General features: G+C 31.8%; 1 long non-coding RNA gene across 1 annotated transcript; it reads right to left on the reverse strand.

Annotated features, from left to right (window-relative positions):
* Nucleotides 1-6,546: 6,546 nt before the first annotated feature.
* LOC123547940 (uncharacterized) lies at nt 6,547-16,169 on the reverse strand. The gene is made up of 3 exons (XR_006685771.2): nt 15,653-16,169; nt 10,569-10,637; nt 6,547-8,877 (listed from the first exon to the last, which is right to left on the reverse strand). It is a non-coding gene; the product is annotated as an uncharacterized LOC123547940 (long non-coding RNA).
* Between the last annotated feature and the right edge of the window lie 1,004 nt (nt 16,170-17,173).

Raw genomic sequence — 17,173 nt, forward strand, 5'->3', positions numbered from 1 at the left:
TCACAGAACACGGCTCGAACTTCTTTGCCGTTATCGAGAGCATTGCAGATGTCGTTATGAAGATATACCAGTTGGTTCACTGTAGAGTCACCTTTGATAAAGCCTGATTGAAGAGAAGTAAGAAGATTGTTTTGAGTGAGATAGTTGTAGAGATATTTGTGAATACACCGTTCCATAAGTTTGCCTATGCAACTTAGAAGGGAGATTGGTCGATAGTTCGAAGGTTTTGAGGGATCTGATTTTTTAAAAACTGGAGTAACGTTTGCTAGTTTCCAGGACGAGGGGAAGAAGGCATACGACAATAACTTATTGAAAAACTTGGAAAGAGGTTCAGAAAGTTCTGCCTTACCTTCTCGAAGAAGTTTAGGGCTGATGAGATCAGGACCACATGCTTTAGATGGATCAATGAGGGATATAGCATCAGAGACGTCTGTTGGTGTAATAAGAATATTCGTTAGGGTAGCTGTAGTAGAGGATGGGCATGGTGGCAAAATTTCATTAGTGTCATCTATGGTGGATTGTGAGCAAAAGAAATGGTTAAGGAGTTCTGTCTTTTCTTGGTCTGTAGATGCTTGTGTATTTTGGTCTTGTAGCGTTGGAATTGTCTGAGCTGTTGTTTTATTTGTTAGTTTTTTAGCAGTTTTGAACCAGAGTTTTGCTGTTATTGTGTTGGAATTTACTTGTTCAATGAGTTTATTTTGGTAGTTTTGTTTTGATATTCGTATTAGTTTTGTAACCTCGTTACGTATTGTTTTAAACATTGTCCAAGCTTGTTCAGTGTTAAGTCGTTTTGCTGTTTTGTGTAACTTCTTGCGCTTCCTAATAGCCTTTCTTATCGTGTTATTTAGCCAAGGAATGTCGTTTGGTCTTATTGTGACTGTTTTATTTGGAATTGATTGTAGTGCTGCAATTAATATTGCGTGTGTGATGTCTTCAGTGGCTTTGTTAAGGTCAGTGTTTTCTATTATGGTGTCCCAGGTAGTATTATGCAGTATTGTTTTGTATTGATCATAGTTACACTTTGTCGTACAACCATACTTTTCTTTTGAATGTAGTATTTATAGGTTTGTCTAGTTTAAGAACAGCAACAATAGGCAGTGAAATCGAATCATGTCAGGAATGAATGGATCGGCAACAAAGCTTGTTAGTACGTGATTATTATTTTTAACAAAAATGAGATCAATAAGAGAGGATGAGTTTTCTGTGAAATGTGTTGGTGATGAAATTAACTGTTCTGCCTGATAAGAGGAAATTAGATTTGATATCTTGTTTGTCTGAGTGTTTAGGATGTTGATGTTAAAGTCACCAGCAACTAGGATATTATCACAAGGTTGGTTAAAAGCTTGGTCTATGGACTGTTCAAGAAGAAGCCATTGCTGATTATTTGAATCCGGAGGACGATAGATGCTCCTACAATGATGACACGATGTCTGAAATTTATTTCAAGCCAGAGAGCCTCTATTCCAGCAACAGAAAGGTCGTCACGATGTTTGGCGAGAAGGCCATCTCGAATGTAGATAGTGACTCCTCCACCTATGCGATCATTACGATCACAGCGAAACGGTGTTTGAAAGTTAGGTATAAGAAGATCGTCATTTGATGTTGCAGGAGATAGCCAGGATTCTGTGAAGATAAGAATATAGTAAGGCTGAGCTTCTATTTCTAAAATGTCAATTTTAGGCTTGAGACTTTGAATATTTAAATGCATAACAGAAAGACCACTTTGCAATATTTCACTGTATGCGGATAAAGATGAGTTTTCTGATGAAATTGTACTATTGGGTCCTGGATGTGGGTGTACATTTCCAGAGATTATGAGAAGTAGAGGCAACAGTTGGGAAGAGATGGATGTTCGAATGAAAGTACTGACCGTAACAGAATGTACATGTATGTTTAAGTGATTGCATAAGAAAAGTGTGACTGGATGGCGCTTTTTGTTTGAGTCATGAATTTCCATGATCAAGGAGGCTGATATGTGATTAGTATCTGTAGTTTAGCCACCAGTCTTCGATAGAGGTATTTTGCTGCAATAGTGCGGATCAGCCCCTCCAACGACGAGAGAATGGAACGTGCATAAATTACAAGTTTTAAAATAATAAGTGAAAGACGTGTAAAAATGAATATGTACAATAGAGAGTTCATGTTAATTTCCGAAACATTTTGGTCATCGCCATTGAAACTTAACTGCTTAATGTATGAAGTAAGATTCTGATCTTTACAGTTGCGAATATGTGATACGTTGTCTCACATGAGGTGTGGGTACCTATGGTTCATTGGCTAGTTATAGACTGTAAATACTTTATAGACCCTAGAGATGTTTAAAAAAAAAAGAAGGAAAAAAAGACAACAATAATTTATATACGAGTATAAAATGGGAGATTACTCCAGCAAGCATAATGAGACGGTGTTACGAATATTCTCCCTTATATTGAACACTTGCTTACAACGAGAAATTTTCGTTTGATTAAAGCTACGTAACCGTTAAATATTGATAACTTTTTAATTTGAGATCGTAGTGATACATGTAAAGGCATAATGCAAGTTATTCCAACGAAATCAATGTTCCAAACACTGCAGTTCTTGCACGAAAAGAAATTGCAAGACTGCCGTTGGAAATATTAACGTACTTCGAGTAGATGTTTGTATAGATTAGACATAACATTTTCAGTTCAAAGTATGTAGTGAATCGCGCTACTTTAATTTCGGGCTAATTTTAAGAGACCCTTGCTTGAAATAGGCAAGAGATGTTTAAACATAAAGGTGATTTTTTTTTAAGAAACTTGACTTATTAGCTCGCTAGCATTACGGCTATTTAATGTATACATACTACATGTGTATTAGAAGATTAATGTTGAAAAGTTTTTGCGCATGATAATCATGCATGGTTTTGTAGGAAGTCAGTATTGGTGTAGTAATGACATAAAGGTTGACAATTAGTTTAATACAGACGTCGTCCACATGTTTTCCGTGATATATTTTAGGTAAATTTACAGAGTTTGTATAGAAAAATAGGTTTTCAACGTGTGATCGAGACTATATTTTGTGTATTTCAGTTGTTTGCAGTTGGGTTGTTGCCTTTTAAATGGAATTTTTGTTTTTCAGTGAATATTTTTGTTTTACATTGTGTATTATATAGTGTTCGTTATATTGGATTTTAGATAGCGGAAAAAATGGAGTTTAGAGTGAACTTTGATGTTGTTTATTGTATGTTTGCTAATTTATGTACATTTTGGTCTAGGCTACTGGTAATCATTCAGGATGAGTTACATTGGATTTTAATTGATGGTAAAAAAGAAGAATTTGTCAAAAAGTATAATGACAATTAGCTGAGTAAAATAAATAAATAGTAATAATAATAATAAAATACACATTGATAAATTATATGTTTGTAGTACCTGACACGTTAAATAAACGATAAATAGAACAGACAGATCAACAGACATTTTCATCAACAATAGGTCCAAATGAGTTTGTGTATGATCAAAAATTGTACAAAGGTCAAATTAGCTCATGTATTTAAAATAAATGAATTCGGTAATGAAATATATACAATTTGATTTTTCATGTATGAAGTTCACAATATGTGAAGCCAATTAAATAGATCGTTTCATTAACAACAAATTCAAATAAATTTAGGTATCAAACAAATTTTATGGTGGCAGAAAGGTAAATAAATTTGATAAATAAATTGATAGTTAATGTATGTAGTGCCTCAAATAGTAAATCAATAAATCAGACTGATTCATTAACAATTTGGCCGACTGATTCATGTATAAAACAAATAGTATAGTGAATAAAGATAAATGACTTTAAATATATTCGTAGTCAAATGAGTACATATATCAAGCAAAGTATAATGATAACAACATAGTCAGATGAGTACATGTATCGAGCAAATTCTATAATGATGACAACATAGTCAGGTGAGTACATATATCAAGCAAATTCTATAATGATGACAACATAGTCAGGTGAGTATGTGTATCAAGCAAATAGTATAGTGATAATAACGTAGTCAGGTGAGTATATGAATCAAGCAAATTGTATAATAGTACAGCATAGTCAGATGGGTTCTTGTATCAATCAAATTGTAAATAATAACATCATAGTCAGGTGAGTGCATGTGTCAAGCAAAATGTATAATAATAATAACATAGTCAGATGAGTACATGGATCAAGCAGTTGTATAATAATAACAACATAGTCAGATGGGTTCTTGTATCATGCATATAGTATAATAATAACAGCAAAGTCAGATTAGTACATGTATCAAGCAGGTTGTCAAATAATAATAACATAGTCAGATAGGTTTGTGTATCAAGCAAACTGTATTATAATAACATCATAGTCAGATGAGTTCTTGAATCATGCATATTGTACAATAATAAAGCATAGTCAGATGAGTACATGTATCAAGCAGATTGTATAATAAAAACAACATAGTCAGATGGGTTCCTTTGTCAAGCAAATTATATAATAATAACATCATAGTCAGGTGAGTACATGTATCAAGCAGACTGTGTATTAATAACAACAAAGTCAGATGGGTTCTTGTAGCATGCATATAGTATAATAATAAAGCATAGTCAGGTGAGTACATGTATCAAGCAGCTTGTATAATAATAACAACATAGTCAAATAGGTCCTTTATCAAGCAAATTGTATAATGGTAACAACATAGTCAGATGAGTATATGTATCAAGCAAATTGTGTAATTTAATAACAACATTGTCAGATGAGTATATGTATCAAGCAAATTGTGTAATAATAACAACATTGTCAGATAATTATATGTAACAAGCAAATTGTATAATACTAACAACATAGTCAGATGGTTTCTTGTATCAAGCAAATTGTACAATAATAACAGCATAGTCAGGTGAGTGCATGTATCAAGCAAATTGTGTTATAATAACAACATAGTCAGATGAGTACATTATCAAGCAGACTGAATAATAATAAGAACATAGTCAGATAGTTTTTTGCAACAAGTAGATTTTTTAACAATAACAGCATTGTAAGGTGAGTGCATGTATCAAGCAAGTTGTATAAAAATAACAATATAGTCAGGTAAGTGCATGTATCATGGATATTGTATAATGATAACAACATAATCAGGTGAGTGCATGTATCATGGATATTATATAAGAATAACAACATAGTCAGGTGAGTGCATGTATCATGGATATTGTATAATAATAATAACATAGTCAAGTAAGTGCATGTATCATGGATATTGTATAAAAATAACAGCATAGTCAGGTGAGTGCATGTATCATGGATATTGTATAATAATAATAACATAGTCAAGTGAGTGCATGTATCATGGATATTGTATAAAAATAACAATATAGTCAGTTGAGTGCATGTATCATGGATATTGTATAATAATAATAACATAGTCAGGTGAGTGCATGTATCATGGATATTGTATTGAAATAACAATATAGTCAGTTGAGTGCATGTATCATGGATATTGTATAATAATAATAACATAGTCAGGTGAGTGCATGTATCATGGATATTGTATAATAATAACAACATAGTCAGGTGAGTGCATGTATCATGGATATTGTATAATAATAACAACATAGTCAGGTGAGTGCATGTATCATGGATATTGTATAATAATAACAACATAGTCAGGTGAGTGCATATATCATGGATATTGTATAATAATAACAACATAGTCAGGTGAGTGTATGTATCATGGATATTGTATAATAATTACAACATGGTCAGGTTGGTTCATATATCAAGCAAATTGTGTAATGTAAGAAGAAATTTGATTTGAATTATTAAAGCTGAATAAAAGTTTTTCAGTTATGTATGTTGTGCCAAGCATATTATGTCAAGAAAACATACTTTTCAAGAACAACATGTAAAACCAAATATATGTACATGTTTCAAACAAGTAGTAATTGGGCAAAAAATTATAAATGAATTTAACCAAGTAAAATTGATTTACAGATAGCTAAACCCAACATGGTATATCAAGAAGACATACTTTTTTTTTTAAACAACATTGGCAAAAATATATTGTCAAATATATGTGTCAAGCTAATTGTGTTGTGGCACAAAGTTAGGTAAGACCAATGAATGTATTAGATAGTGCAAGACATATTATGTCAAGAAAACATACTTTATCAATGATAACATATATAGCCAAATATATTCATGTTTCTAAGAACTAGTAACTTGGCAAAATTAAAATAGATTTAGATTAATAAATTTGATATACAGATTGGTAATTTATGTATGTAGAAACCAAACATGGTGTATCAAGAAGACATACTTTTTTCCATAAACAGCATAGTTAAATATGTTCATGTGTCAAGCAAGTTGTGTGGTGGCAAAATACTAAGTAAATTTAAATGAATAATTTGATATACAAATTGATATTTTATGCATGTAGTACACAAAATATTATGTCAATAACACAGACATTTTCATTAACCAAATGGTCCAAATAAGTTCAAACAAATTGTATATAGGATATATTAAATGAAAATGTGTACTTTTATTTAAACAATTTAAACTTAATTAAATTTGTGTGTGTTCAAGATATAACTAGTATAAATCTTTGCAATGTGTACATGTGGTGTGTACGGTCAAGCCTTTGTTAAAGACCGGCTTTGAATAGAGACCATCTGGCTCTAAGAACACGTTTCAGCTGTCCTAAAGGTGTTTTTTATAGACAGGTTTGACTTATATAAACACACTGGCTGGAAACCTCTGTTTTCCTGTTTCGTGATAAATTTTGTCGATATTTGATGCTCTGTATCTTGTATCAAAAGTTTACTTATTGCCAACTGCTTTTCATTAAAAGCAGACCGACAGAAAGATATTTAATATTTTGTTGAGGTAAACACTAGTTTTTTTGTCATACCATTGAAACATATACATTAAGATGTTGTTATTTGATTTAATACAAATACGTAAAAATTAAGCATGTTTGAATACAATAATTATTTTTCATGAAACATAAATTGTTATCAAGACGAGTTTTGTACATTTTACAATTATACACGGTAGTTTGTTTGTTCGTTTGGGTTTAAACGCCGCTTTTCAACAGTATTTCAGTCATATAACGGGGGACACACAGAACTGTTATTTAGATGCGTAGATCTAAAGGTTTAACACTATTTACAATAACAGTGTTCTCAGTATGAATGCATTATAAATAATTTCTGATAATTTTCTAATAATAACCTGTCTACATGTACCACTAGTTCAGTAAATTATGACACATTTGGCCTTCGTTAATGATATGATTTAAACCGTGTTTTTATAGTTCGATGGACACACGAAAAAAATATATTTGTTTTTAAGTGAGTTGGTTTTAGCTGCCAGACAACCTAGTATTGTTTTATGATAGGTTACATGTAATGCAGGACCACTATGCTATTTAAGCGCGTCCGTGTCAAAAGTGTAAAAACAAAGTGCTTTACGCGTACGGAATAGTGTTATAATATTTATGTAATTGGGTTTGATCTTTTCAGTAGGAATGTCGCAGATTTAATGTAAGACAAAAACTATGGGGTACCACGAATACTAAAAAAGCTTTAACTAATAAGTGCAGCGCGCCAAAACATTCATGTTAATTCAACATATGTAAAATTACTAAACAAATAATTCTCAAACATCTAAAAGGACGAAATACATTGACACATGTTCATTAAGTAAGAATATAACATTTTTTGTAAGAAAACATGCAAAAATGTAAAAATTACACATCGATATAAAATACATATGTCCCTCCAAAAATAATAATATACATGTAATCAACAATATAAAAGTACCGTTCAATCACTAGAGTATTTAACAATCTTAATTGCAAGGCGTGTTGCATAGTTAACAATTTTGATAATAGGAGGCGGGTCACCTGATAACTGAATAAAATTTAGAGACGGACTATTGGCGAAACAAAAGCTCGCTCCACCTCTACGAAATCTACGACTGGCTATCGCTGAACAGACCAGGATCATTGTAGAAATGATGAATGAAAAGGTCATGTGCCAAGTATAATAAATAGCCATTTACTTTCGAAACCAAAGCGGGCCGTTAAATCTGCACCAACCAGAAGTATGCTGAAAACAAGTAAAATATATACAACAGAAAATAGTTAATTTAATTAGTAAGACAACGGTTCGTGCTTTAAACTGTATTACATAACGATACTAATACGCGCGTTAGCTGATCAATATCCTGTTATATGTTTTAATACAAATAGAACAATTTAAAGGTAAATCATATATTAGATTTCTAATGTTCTATTTAAATGAGTTCTGAAACAGAAATATTACGTGGAAATGGTATTTTGAATACATTTAGTTTTAGAAATAGCTACAACATTTGCAGAATGATTTACTTTCGTTCCTTTCAGATGTAGACATTTATAATTAATAAGGCAAATTACTATATAAATGGTGCAAGAGATTTTGTATTCAGTTTTTGTTATATAGAAGTTTACAATACAGCATCTAAAACAACACAATAATATCAATCAAATGAATCAGATATGAACAAAACGCAAAATTGCATACATGCCACAATTACGGATCATAACATATGTTCATTGTGGTCCATAAATTAAAACAAACAGTGTTTTACTTAGAGTAAAGTAAGCTGTTACACGTTTGATGGTATAGTCCCTTTCCGTCTCCGCCATTAAATTTGTGTCTCTGTTGATTTTCTCACAAAAATTAGGTATTATATAACTGAAGTCAATTTCAAGTTCATCTTTCTTGTTAAGCTTTCGCAATGCAAAATTTATATTGAAACCGCATCCAACTGGCCTTTTTGAAAACTCCATTTACCATTATCAGCAAGAATTCAAATAAACACCCTTTTCTTTGTCCATTCAATCACAGCAACCTGGAAAACATTTATCAAAAACATCATGTGCGCTCTCATTAAATGATTCATATATAGAATTTAATATACATGTATCTTCTTATACAGGATACAGTCAAAATTAATTTCTGCTATTACTAAAACATATTTTTTTCTTCATTGTAAAATATGTGAAATATAGGACTATCTGTCATACTACATTTTTATTTTTATATCACCGCTTTGTTACACAGGTAAATATTACTCATTATATATTTTACATATCGGCGACTGAATTTCGTTCACTGAATATCGGGTTAGTAACGTCATTTGAATGTATAACATTACGTTTTTTTATTTACGTCAGTTCTGTCAATTTTATTCCAGACTTTGAACAAATACATAACTATCTTACAATATTAATATATATATATATATATATATACATATGTAATATAAGCTAATTATAAGCTTTGCACTGAGGCATATGCACTTGTTATTTAGTTAAATAATATTGCACTTGTCTAAATATTTCCGCTGCAGAGGTCGTCTTTATTTCTCGATAAAAAGCTAGTAACCTATACATATGAGCCTCGCTATGAGACAACCAACATAACTTTATAGTATTAATCAGTGCAAATCTGCTACTGACGTTATATTAAAAATCATTACACATTTTATTTGATATTCTAGCATAAAACTACTTTTTTGTCACTGGATCCGCACATGCATTAACGGGAGAAAAATCGTGTGCAAACAAGGCAATTTACGTGCTGTTAATACATGATTTTTATTTTTGAAATGCTTTGCCAGGAACGTATGTATGTAAATCTGCGCAGACTGATATTTGGCATCTGTATCTTGTTTCTTCCATTATAACCTCTTCTTGTAGCATAATAGATGCAATGTAATCCATAGTATGTTTAGCTGTATCAGTTTCCAACCCCAAACGTACTGCCCCCATCAATTTACGCACTAGCTTCTCTTAGAGTTTACTTCCTTTATAAATTATTGTAAATAACTTTGAATAAATAAGTATCGCGTGTAACTTGTGCTATTGCCCGTTTTTAGGCATTATAATAATGATTTTTGTTAGTAATAGTCGGTTTGTTTTAACCTGATTTTTCACATAATTCATATAATAAACCTTGAAAGCTAGTCACTAGCTTCGTACTCGTCCATACTCTAAGTGTATTTGTAATAAAAATAATTCGAATGTAAACTTGTTATTTTTAAAATTATGTTCCTGTTAAACAAAGGTTTAAGTTATATGCAAAATTATGTATAATGTAACGTTTGTAATAACTAAAAATAAAAGAAGATGCTCAAAAACCTTCAAATCACGCTTTTGGTAGTGTTGTTTTTATGTGTGCCCCGGTTATGGATATTTAAAACATGTTTTCCATTTCCAAGTACAATCGAATGGTAACTAAATTTGTACCGGAATCGTAAAGTCATCACATATGAAAACAATCCATTTAGTCCTCGTGTAATGTTTTTTATGAAAGAATGGCGACAATGCACGTTTGTTTTGAGTATTAACGCCTGCAGAAGACCCTGGGATATGTTTGTGACCTCGACCTTCGGTCTCGGTCACAAACAATCCCACGGGCTTCTGCAAACGTTTGCTCAAGGTTACAAACATATCCCACGGGCTTTTGCAAGCGTTAATACACAAAAAACGTATATTATCTCTAAAAAAAACCCCAGCTTATCATAATTATCGTGTTTACCTCAGCTGTGATTTCTTTATTACTACTGGTCTGTTTCTTTCTTTTCAGCTCATTTTCACCACCAGTAACCTGTAAAACCATCATAGTTTTAATATCAGTCATACCTATGCCATTGCGTGATGATACTAATATGTATAGTTCATAATATTTTATACAGATTATCAACAGGCTTACGACTACTTTGGCCAAGATTATAAGCGCAACCACCTAAATTGTTGTAATAAATCAAACGTCTTACAAACGTGTCATCTTTTGCAAAATCGCTCGTTTTAGATTAGGATTTTAGTCATTATCAAAAAAAAGAAAACAAAGATAGTAAACACAGTATATCTTATAAAACTAAAAACTAAAATAACTTGTAAACTTTCTTTCAGCGCAAAGTTTTAATAAATAAATAAAGTGTTTATTTGTTCTGTTCTGTTTCACCAAATGCAACACTAGTGAATGTCATTTGATCATACAAAGCTTTGTAAAACAAAGCTTCTTTAATTTTCATCCTTATAATAAAATATCTATAGTTAAATATCGGAAAAGAAATCCACTCTTAAATACCTGATATTTTCACTCTAAGACCTGACAAGATAATTTAATATAAATGAGGAAATTATTAGGACCAGAAGAGTAAAAAGTATCAAAACTTTCGACTGCCGCAAAGTTAGAGATCATTGATATGCGATTGTTTTATTGCTTGTCAATTATCAATCCCTTATCCTGAGTTATTATGCACATCAGTTACACTTGGCAGTGGTTGTTGTGCAAAGGAATAGAATGATAGTATTTGGCTCGATAACGCTACAGGGGTCAGGAATTTCGAAGCTCTAGTATTTAACAAGGGCATGTTCTAATCTCTGGCCTGGCCTGGCCCGGCCTGGCCTGGCCTGGCCTGGCCCGATGAGCTCTATTTTGTACTGGGCCGGGCCAGGCCAGGCCAGGCCAGGCCAGGCCAGATTTTATTATACATAGACAAATGAATAGCATAAAATCTAAATATACAATTACAATAGCAGGCAGTATTAACCTGCATTGTTTACTTGCTGCATGTCAACCAGTCCTCTGGAGAATCATTAATTAGTCGTCATTCATCTTATTTGAAATACAGATTTGCACTGAAGAAAATGGTGTAACTAAATGATAACTACCCATTTTTTCTGTAATTAAATTATTTAAAGTCAACTTTAACACTTGGTTTTAAAAACTAATGGCTAATTTCATTGATAAGTTTACCTGCTGCAATATAATTGAATATTTACATGCACTGAGAACACATCTCTATGGGAATTGTAATTACAGGTTGTGTCCCTACTATCCTTAGCTGACCTTTTAACTGTTCTGTTGAACTTTTAATGTGTTTGGTTTAGTTAAGCTGATGTTCATCTATGGAAAAGTAATGAAAATAATATTCATTAATTGTGGGACCTCTAACTCATTGTCAGGGTGTTGACATTTTTAGATTATTGATATTTTTCTTGCACAAAAAAATAATGGTGCATTGTGTTTATGTTATTTCTAAGTGATATGTTTCATGCTAAAAGATGCTCTTGAGCTGTTTCACAAGACTTTGTATGATTTTTTTCCACATACTTAGATCAATATAAAAAACAATCTTACAAAATATTCAGTATGTGTATAACCTAAACTACAAAATTTATATATCGCTTCCCGCACCATACTATCCCAGGTTCTAGAACGGAGGTAGCATATTTTAGAAATTGAAAGTTGTTGTCCGTTAGTATTGACAGGTGCCACTCTTTATTTTACATCATTTTTGTAACCGAAATTGACCAAAATAACATGCAAAGTTTACCAGTGGCACAGTGGCGTAGTGATAAGTTCTCCGACTTTCACACATGTTACCGTGGGTTCGATTTCAATTCAGATTGTTTTCATTAAATCAATATAATGTCATTTTATTGATACTGGTTTTATTCTTACAACATTTTATGGTAATTACTTGTATGTAGAATAATGTCAAATACTTGTGTATTTCTTTCAATAAATGAACAATAAATCACGACAAGTGGTAATTTTCCTGCATTCTAAGTTTACAGAGGAAATTAAAAAAAATGATAATGAAAATGATCAAACAGGTGTTTCGAACTTACAGTCCCGAGATTGGTAGCTGAACGTTTATCAGCACAACTTTATCTGCATGTACGACCTGGCAGTAAAGAAATGTTTATATTTTATTTGATTTTCAATATTTATATTTATATTTTTATTTATGTTTGGGCACATTTTTTTTTTACAGAAGTATACAAAATATATTCTTGAGTGCTAGTTCAATAATTTCGGACAGTACTAAATAATCTCAATAGACAAAAATAATAAAATTAGTTAGGTTATTCAATTTGGGGAAAAACCAAACCACCAGTCAAGGTGTCAATTGAGGTGGAGATCCCTGATAATAGTCATAACAATTAATCAGGCATCACCTTTAGATTAGACATAATAGTTTTGTTAGCTACAGGCTTATTCCCAGGTGTATAATTTTACAGAGTGGGAGTTCAAAATGTATTTATACAATGTCTGAAATGTCCAAACTTATTCCAAAAGTCAGATTTTAAAGTTGCTATAGAAATCACTTTCACGAAATGGAAATCTATGGCCTGGCATGGCCCGGCCTGGCCTGGCCTGGCCCGGCTCAGTCGGAAATTGGGCTCATCGGGCCAGGCCAGGCCAGGCCAGAGATTAGAACATGCCTTTAACAAGTAGGGATTAGCCAAATTATTTTCTTCCTCGAAGTCTGGGCATCTTCAATATTATGTACGAAGTCGAACTTTTCTAAGGTCAATTATTTACTGCTGACAGTTACTGTTGTAAAGATTAATGTATCATATATAATCGGATTTCTATTCATCATAGCTTGGCTTGTACAATTTAGGTTACTTGTTGAAATGTAGACTGCAAGATACAAAAGTTTTTCGTTACTTCTTTAATTTAAAGTTATTGATAGATAAGGTAATACTCAGCTACGCGTTGCAAATTTAATGGTAAGGAATCTTGTAATTATATTTTATTTTCTGTCATAAAAACCATTAAACAGGTGTCAGATTCGTCACAGTTACATAGTCACAAATTGTGTAAAAAAAAATGTAAGGACTGATGAACTCGAAAAGATTAACCTCACATATTATATATTATAGCAAATCACGTCTTATTTTCACATCTGTAATCATAGTTACTACATGCACTATTAAACATATTTCTTTAAAAACAACAGAAAAGCCTGCCATGTGATATATACATACAAAACGTTATCACAATTATGTTCAAAAGTGTTAAATAGGTGTGCTAAAAATACATTTATATATCAATACTTGTAATATATTAAATATGGCGGTATTGCATGTACATGTGATCCCGGCATCAGTTTTCAATGTTTATTGTCAATGGCTTAGAAATATAACGATCCTTCAATATATTGAAACAAATAAAGTTTGATTATGTCTAATCTAGGTTTGTGTTCACTAACTATTGGCACGAAATTGGTTGAGAGTTCGGAGGCCTTTTAGTACCAGTTTATAGCGGTTCTGGATTTCATCAAAATTAATGAACAATTATCCGAGTCAAATAGATTTGTTCTGCATAGCTTGGCCGCATTCAAGTTACAGACAAGTTTGACTCACATAAACATGACAAACCAAAATTTAACTGTGATATATATATATTATATAATTATACAATGTGTACTTTTGATAAAGGTCAAGAAATAATTTTATGAATGTTAAATACTCGGACACTTTACGAAACTTCATAAGTCCCTTACTATCTTCTTAAATGTATTTTTCATTAATACATGTACTAGTATGTTTTTAAAATTGCTCATATATTAGGATTTTAGAAAAAAGACATTTGAAACATACAATTAGCCATTTATATACGAACAATTTCGTTATAAGACAAGAAAAGTCGCAAAAATAGAATTTCTTTTCATGTCATCCTGTCATAACTTGTTTAACTTAAAAAGAACAAAATTTGGTTTGATATTTCAGTACAGTCTTTGCACTTCTTTTGCACGACAAGAGCTACACTTCGTGCTACGCACCTGGATCATTCTATGCAAAAAAACTGTCGACACTACTTTGCACGCGCATGGGTTATCGCCAAATAACCGTTTTTCTCCTATGTATGTGTTATGTATATAGGTTATTTGCTGGTTGTTATATTTTAGATTTTTTTATTTTTAAGATTGTAAATATAGCAATTATATATCCTAGGCCCAATTTCATAATACTAGAATCAGTTCTCAGGGAAAGTATGTAAATCAGACTGGCATTTGTCACTATAATATAGAAAAAATTCGTATTTATTTAATTCTATGACAAATTCTTTATCATTAGTCTAGCTGGTAGTCTAACTTTCATTGCATACTATTCATTTGTTGAAAAATAAAACACTAATTTAAAATCGGAATATCTGAAACATGTGGATCTTTTACAATGACTTATTATGTTTAAAGATACTTGTTTTTCATAATCGCTGGTCAAAATGTGATATCATGTCAATATTACTAATATAAATAATTACATTAGTGTAATAACAGGGGTTATCAGAGTTCATTTTAGCTCTTAAATGTCTTCTTATCTAATCGCAACAATTACCAAATCCGCTTATCTTAAATTATTTTATGACTCCAGTCGAATTATGTAAATTACCATGGGATAGTTTGTACTATTTATTCTACACTATTGTTTTCTGGAAGGCACAAACAATACCTTTAACATATAGGTCTTTAAAATGAGTGCATTTGTGAAGGGCAATTATACACATATCTTTCGGTCAATTTTTTTTGTAATTTTACGGACCTGTAAAAACACATATAATCTGACCCAAACATGAGTAAATAATTGTATAGTAATTGCAAAACGTACATTGTTCAAAAATAGTAAATATTGTTAAAGCTTAGTAATAATACCATTTTACGAAATATTTGTTCATGTCTACGTTCATTCAAAAATGGAGAGGGCAGAGCGTTACCAGGGAAACGTGTATAATTTGTCAAATCAAATGCTGTAACAATCTATAAAACAATGCATTTTACATCCTTCCGATAACTCTATGAAAATATAAATACAAAATCTTACCTTGATATATTTTACGTTTCCTTTCTTAAAAATGGTGCATACGTCCTTTTAAGAATTGATGCTAATATCCTTGCAAATGTTTTCTGTAAAGCGTTGTTTTGTTCCAAAAATATGAATACCGTTGTACAAAAGATGACCTTTGAACCTTCGGACAGTGAAAAGTATCCGCATTAATCAGATAATGATGCCCAGACGCTCTAGCTTGGCAATTTTACGCACATTATCCATCACATGTTCATGCTACAACTATTATGTAATACTGGGGCCGTATTACTGGACAAATTAGTGTAACTCTTCATGCATGTTATTTATGGACAGCACACCAATATAATGTCCATTACAGACAGCAGGTTTCTAAATAATCTTGACCAATGTTACTGACTCACCTCATTCGAAATTGCATTTGACTTCAGAAAGAAAGGCAAATAATGCCACTACAAAAAATGATGATATTACTACAACCCATCCTAATTACCTAGCTTCTGAACACAAATGAGCGCGTTTCATGCTTAATCTAGACGTCCCCATTTTCGTTCAAATCATTCGAGTGTGCTGCTACTTGAGTATTAAACAAACTGTCTAGGTTTAGATAACTGATTTTAATATCAAAATATGCAATAAATAATATCAAAAATCTATTCAATGGAATTTTGTAAATATTTTTATATCACGAACTAAATTTAAGATATATTTAAATTATAAAAAAGTACTGATTGTGTTATATACCACTTTAATCAATCGATTGGTTATATCATATCTCTTAGTCGATTTTATGAAATGAATAAATCAATATTTGAGCCGAGCAGTGGGAAAACCAAAATAGTAGCCATGCGACCAGCATGAATCCAGACCAGCCCGCGCATCCGTGCAGTCTAGTCAGGATCCATTCTGTTCGCTAACGGTTTCTCTTATTGCTATAGGCTTTGAGAGCGAACAGCATGAATCCTGACTAGACTGCGCGAACGCGCAGACTGGTCTGGATCGATGCTGGTCGCAAAGCCACTATGTTGGTTTTCTCATGGCGCGGCTCATTTGATATCTTGAATTTGCCTTTAAGATATTATTATTTATTTTTCATACAATCGGATAAGTGGTGTAATAAGTGACTACAGCATAATGTATTTTCATGCTCTATATTTCAAGTTACATATATTGTCCAAAACAAGTATATTGATATCATAGACGTCAACGCCAAACAACGAGCGTTTACGTGCAATGCAGCGCGGGGAAATAAGTTCACTATGTCTATAACATTCTTGGGGCGCAAAAAGTCAAATTACTTATTTAATTATATATATATATATATATATATATATATATATATATATATATATATATATATATATATATATATATATATATATATATAGTATATTGTCCACTAGATTACTTGATGAATAGTGTGCCTGTAAAATTTACTCGGTAATTGTGAACGGTGGAACTTCGTCAAGTATAATTGTGTAAGGGCGAAACTTAAGGCGACCTGTAAGTGTTCCCGTATAATTTATGACAACCAACCTC

The sequence above is a fragment of the Mercenaria mercenaria genome, chromosome 9, assembly GCF_021730395.1.
Source record: "Mercenaria mercenaria strain notata chromosome 9, MADL_Memer_1, whole genome shotgun sequence".
Lineage (NCBI taxonomy): Eukaryota > Metazoa > Mollusca > Bivalvia > Venerida > Veneridae > Mercenaria > Mercenaria mercenaria.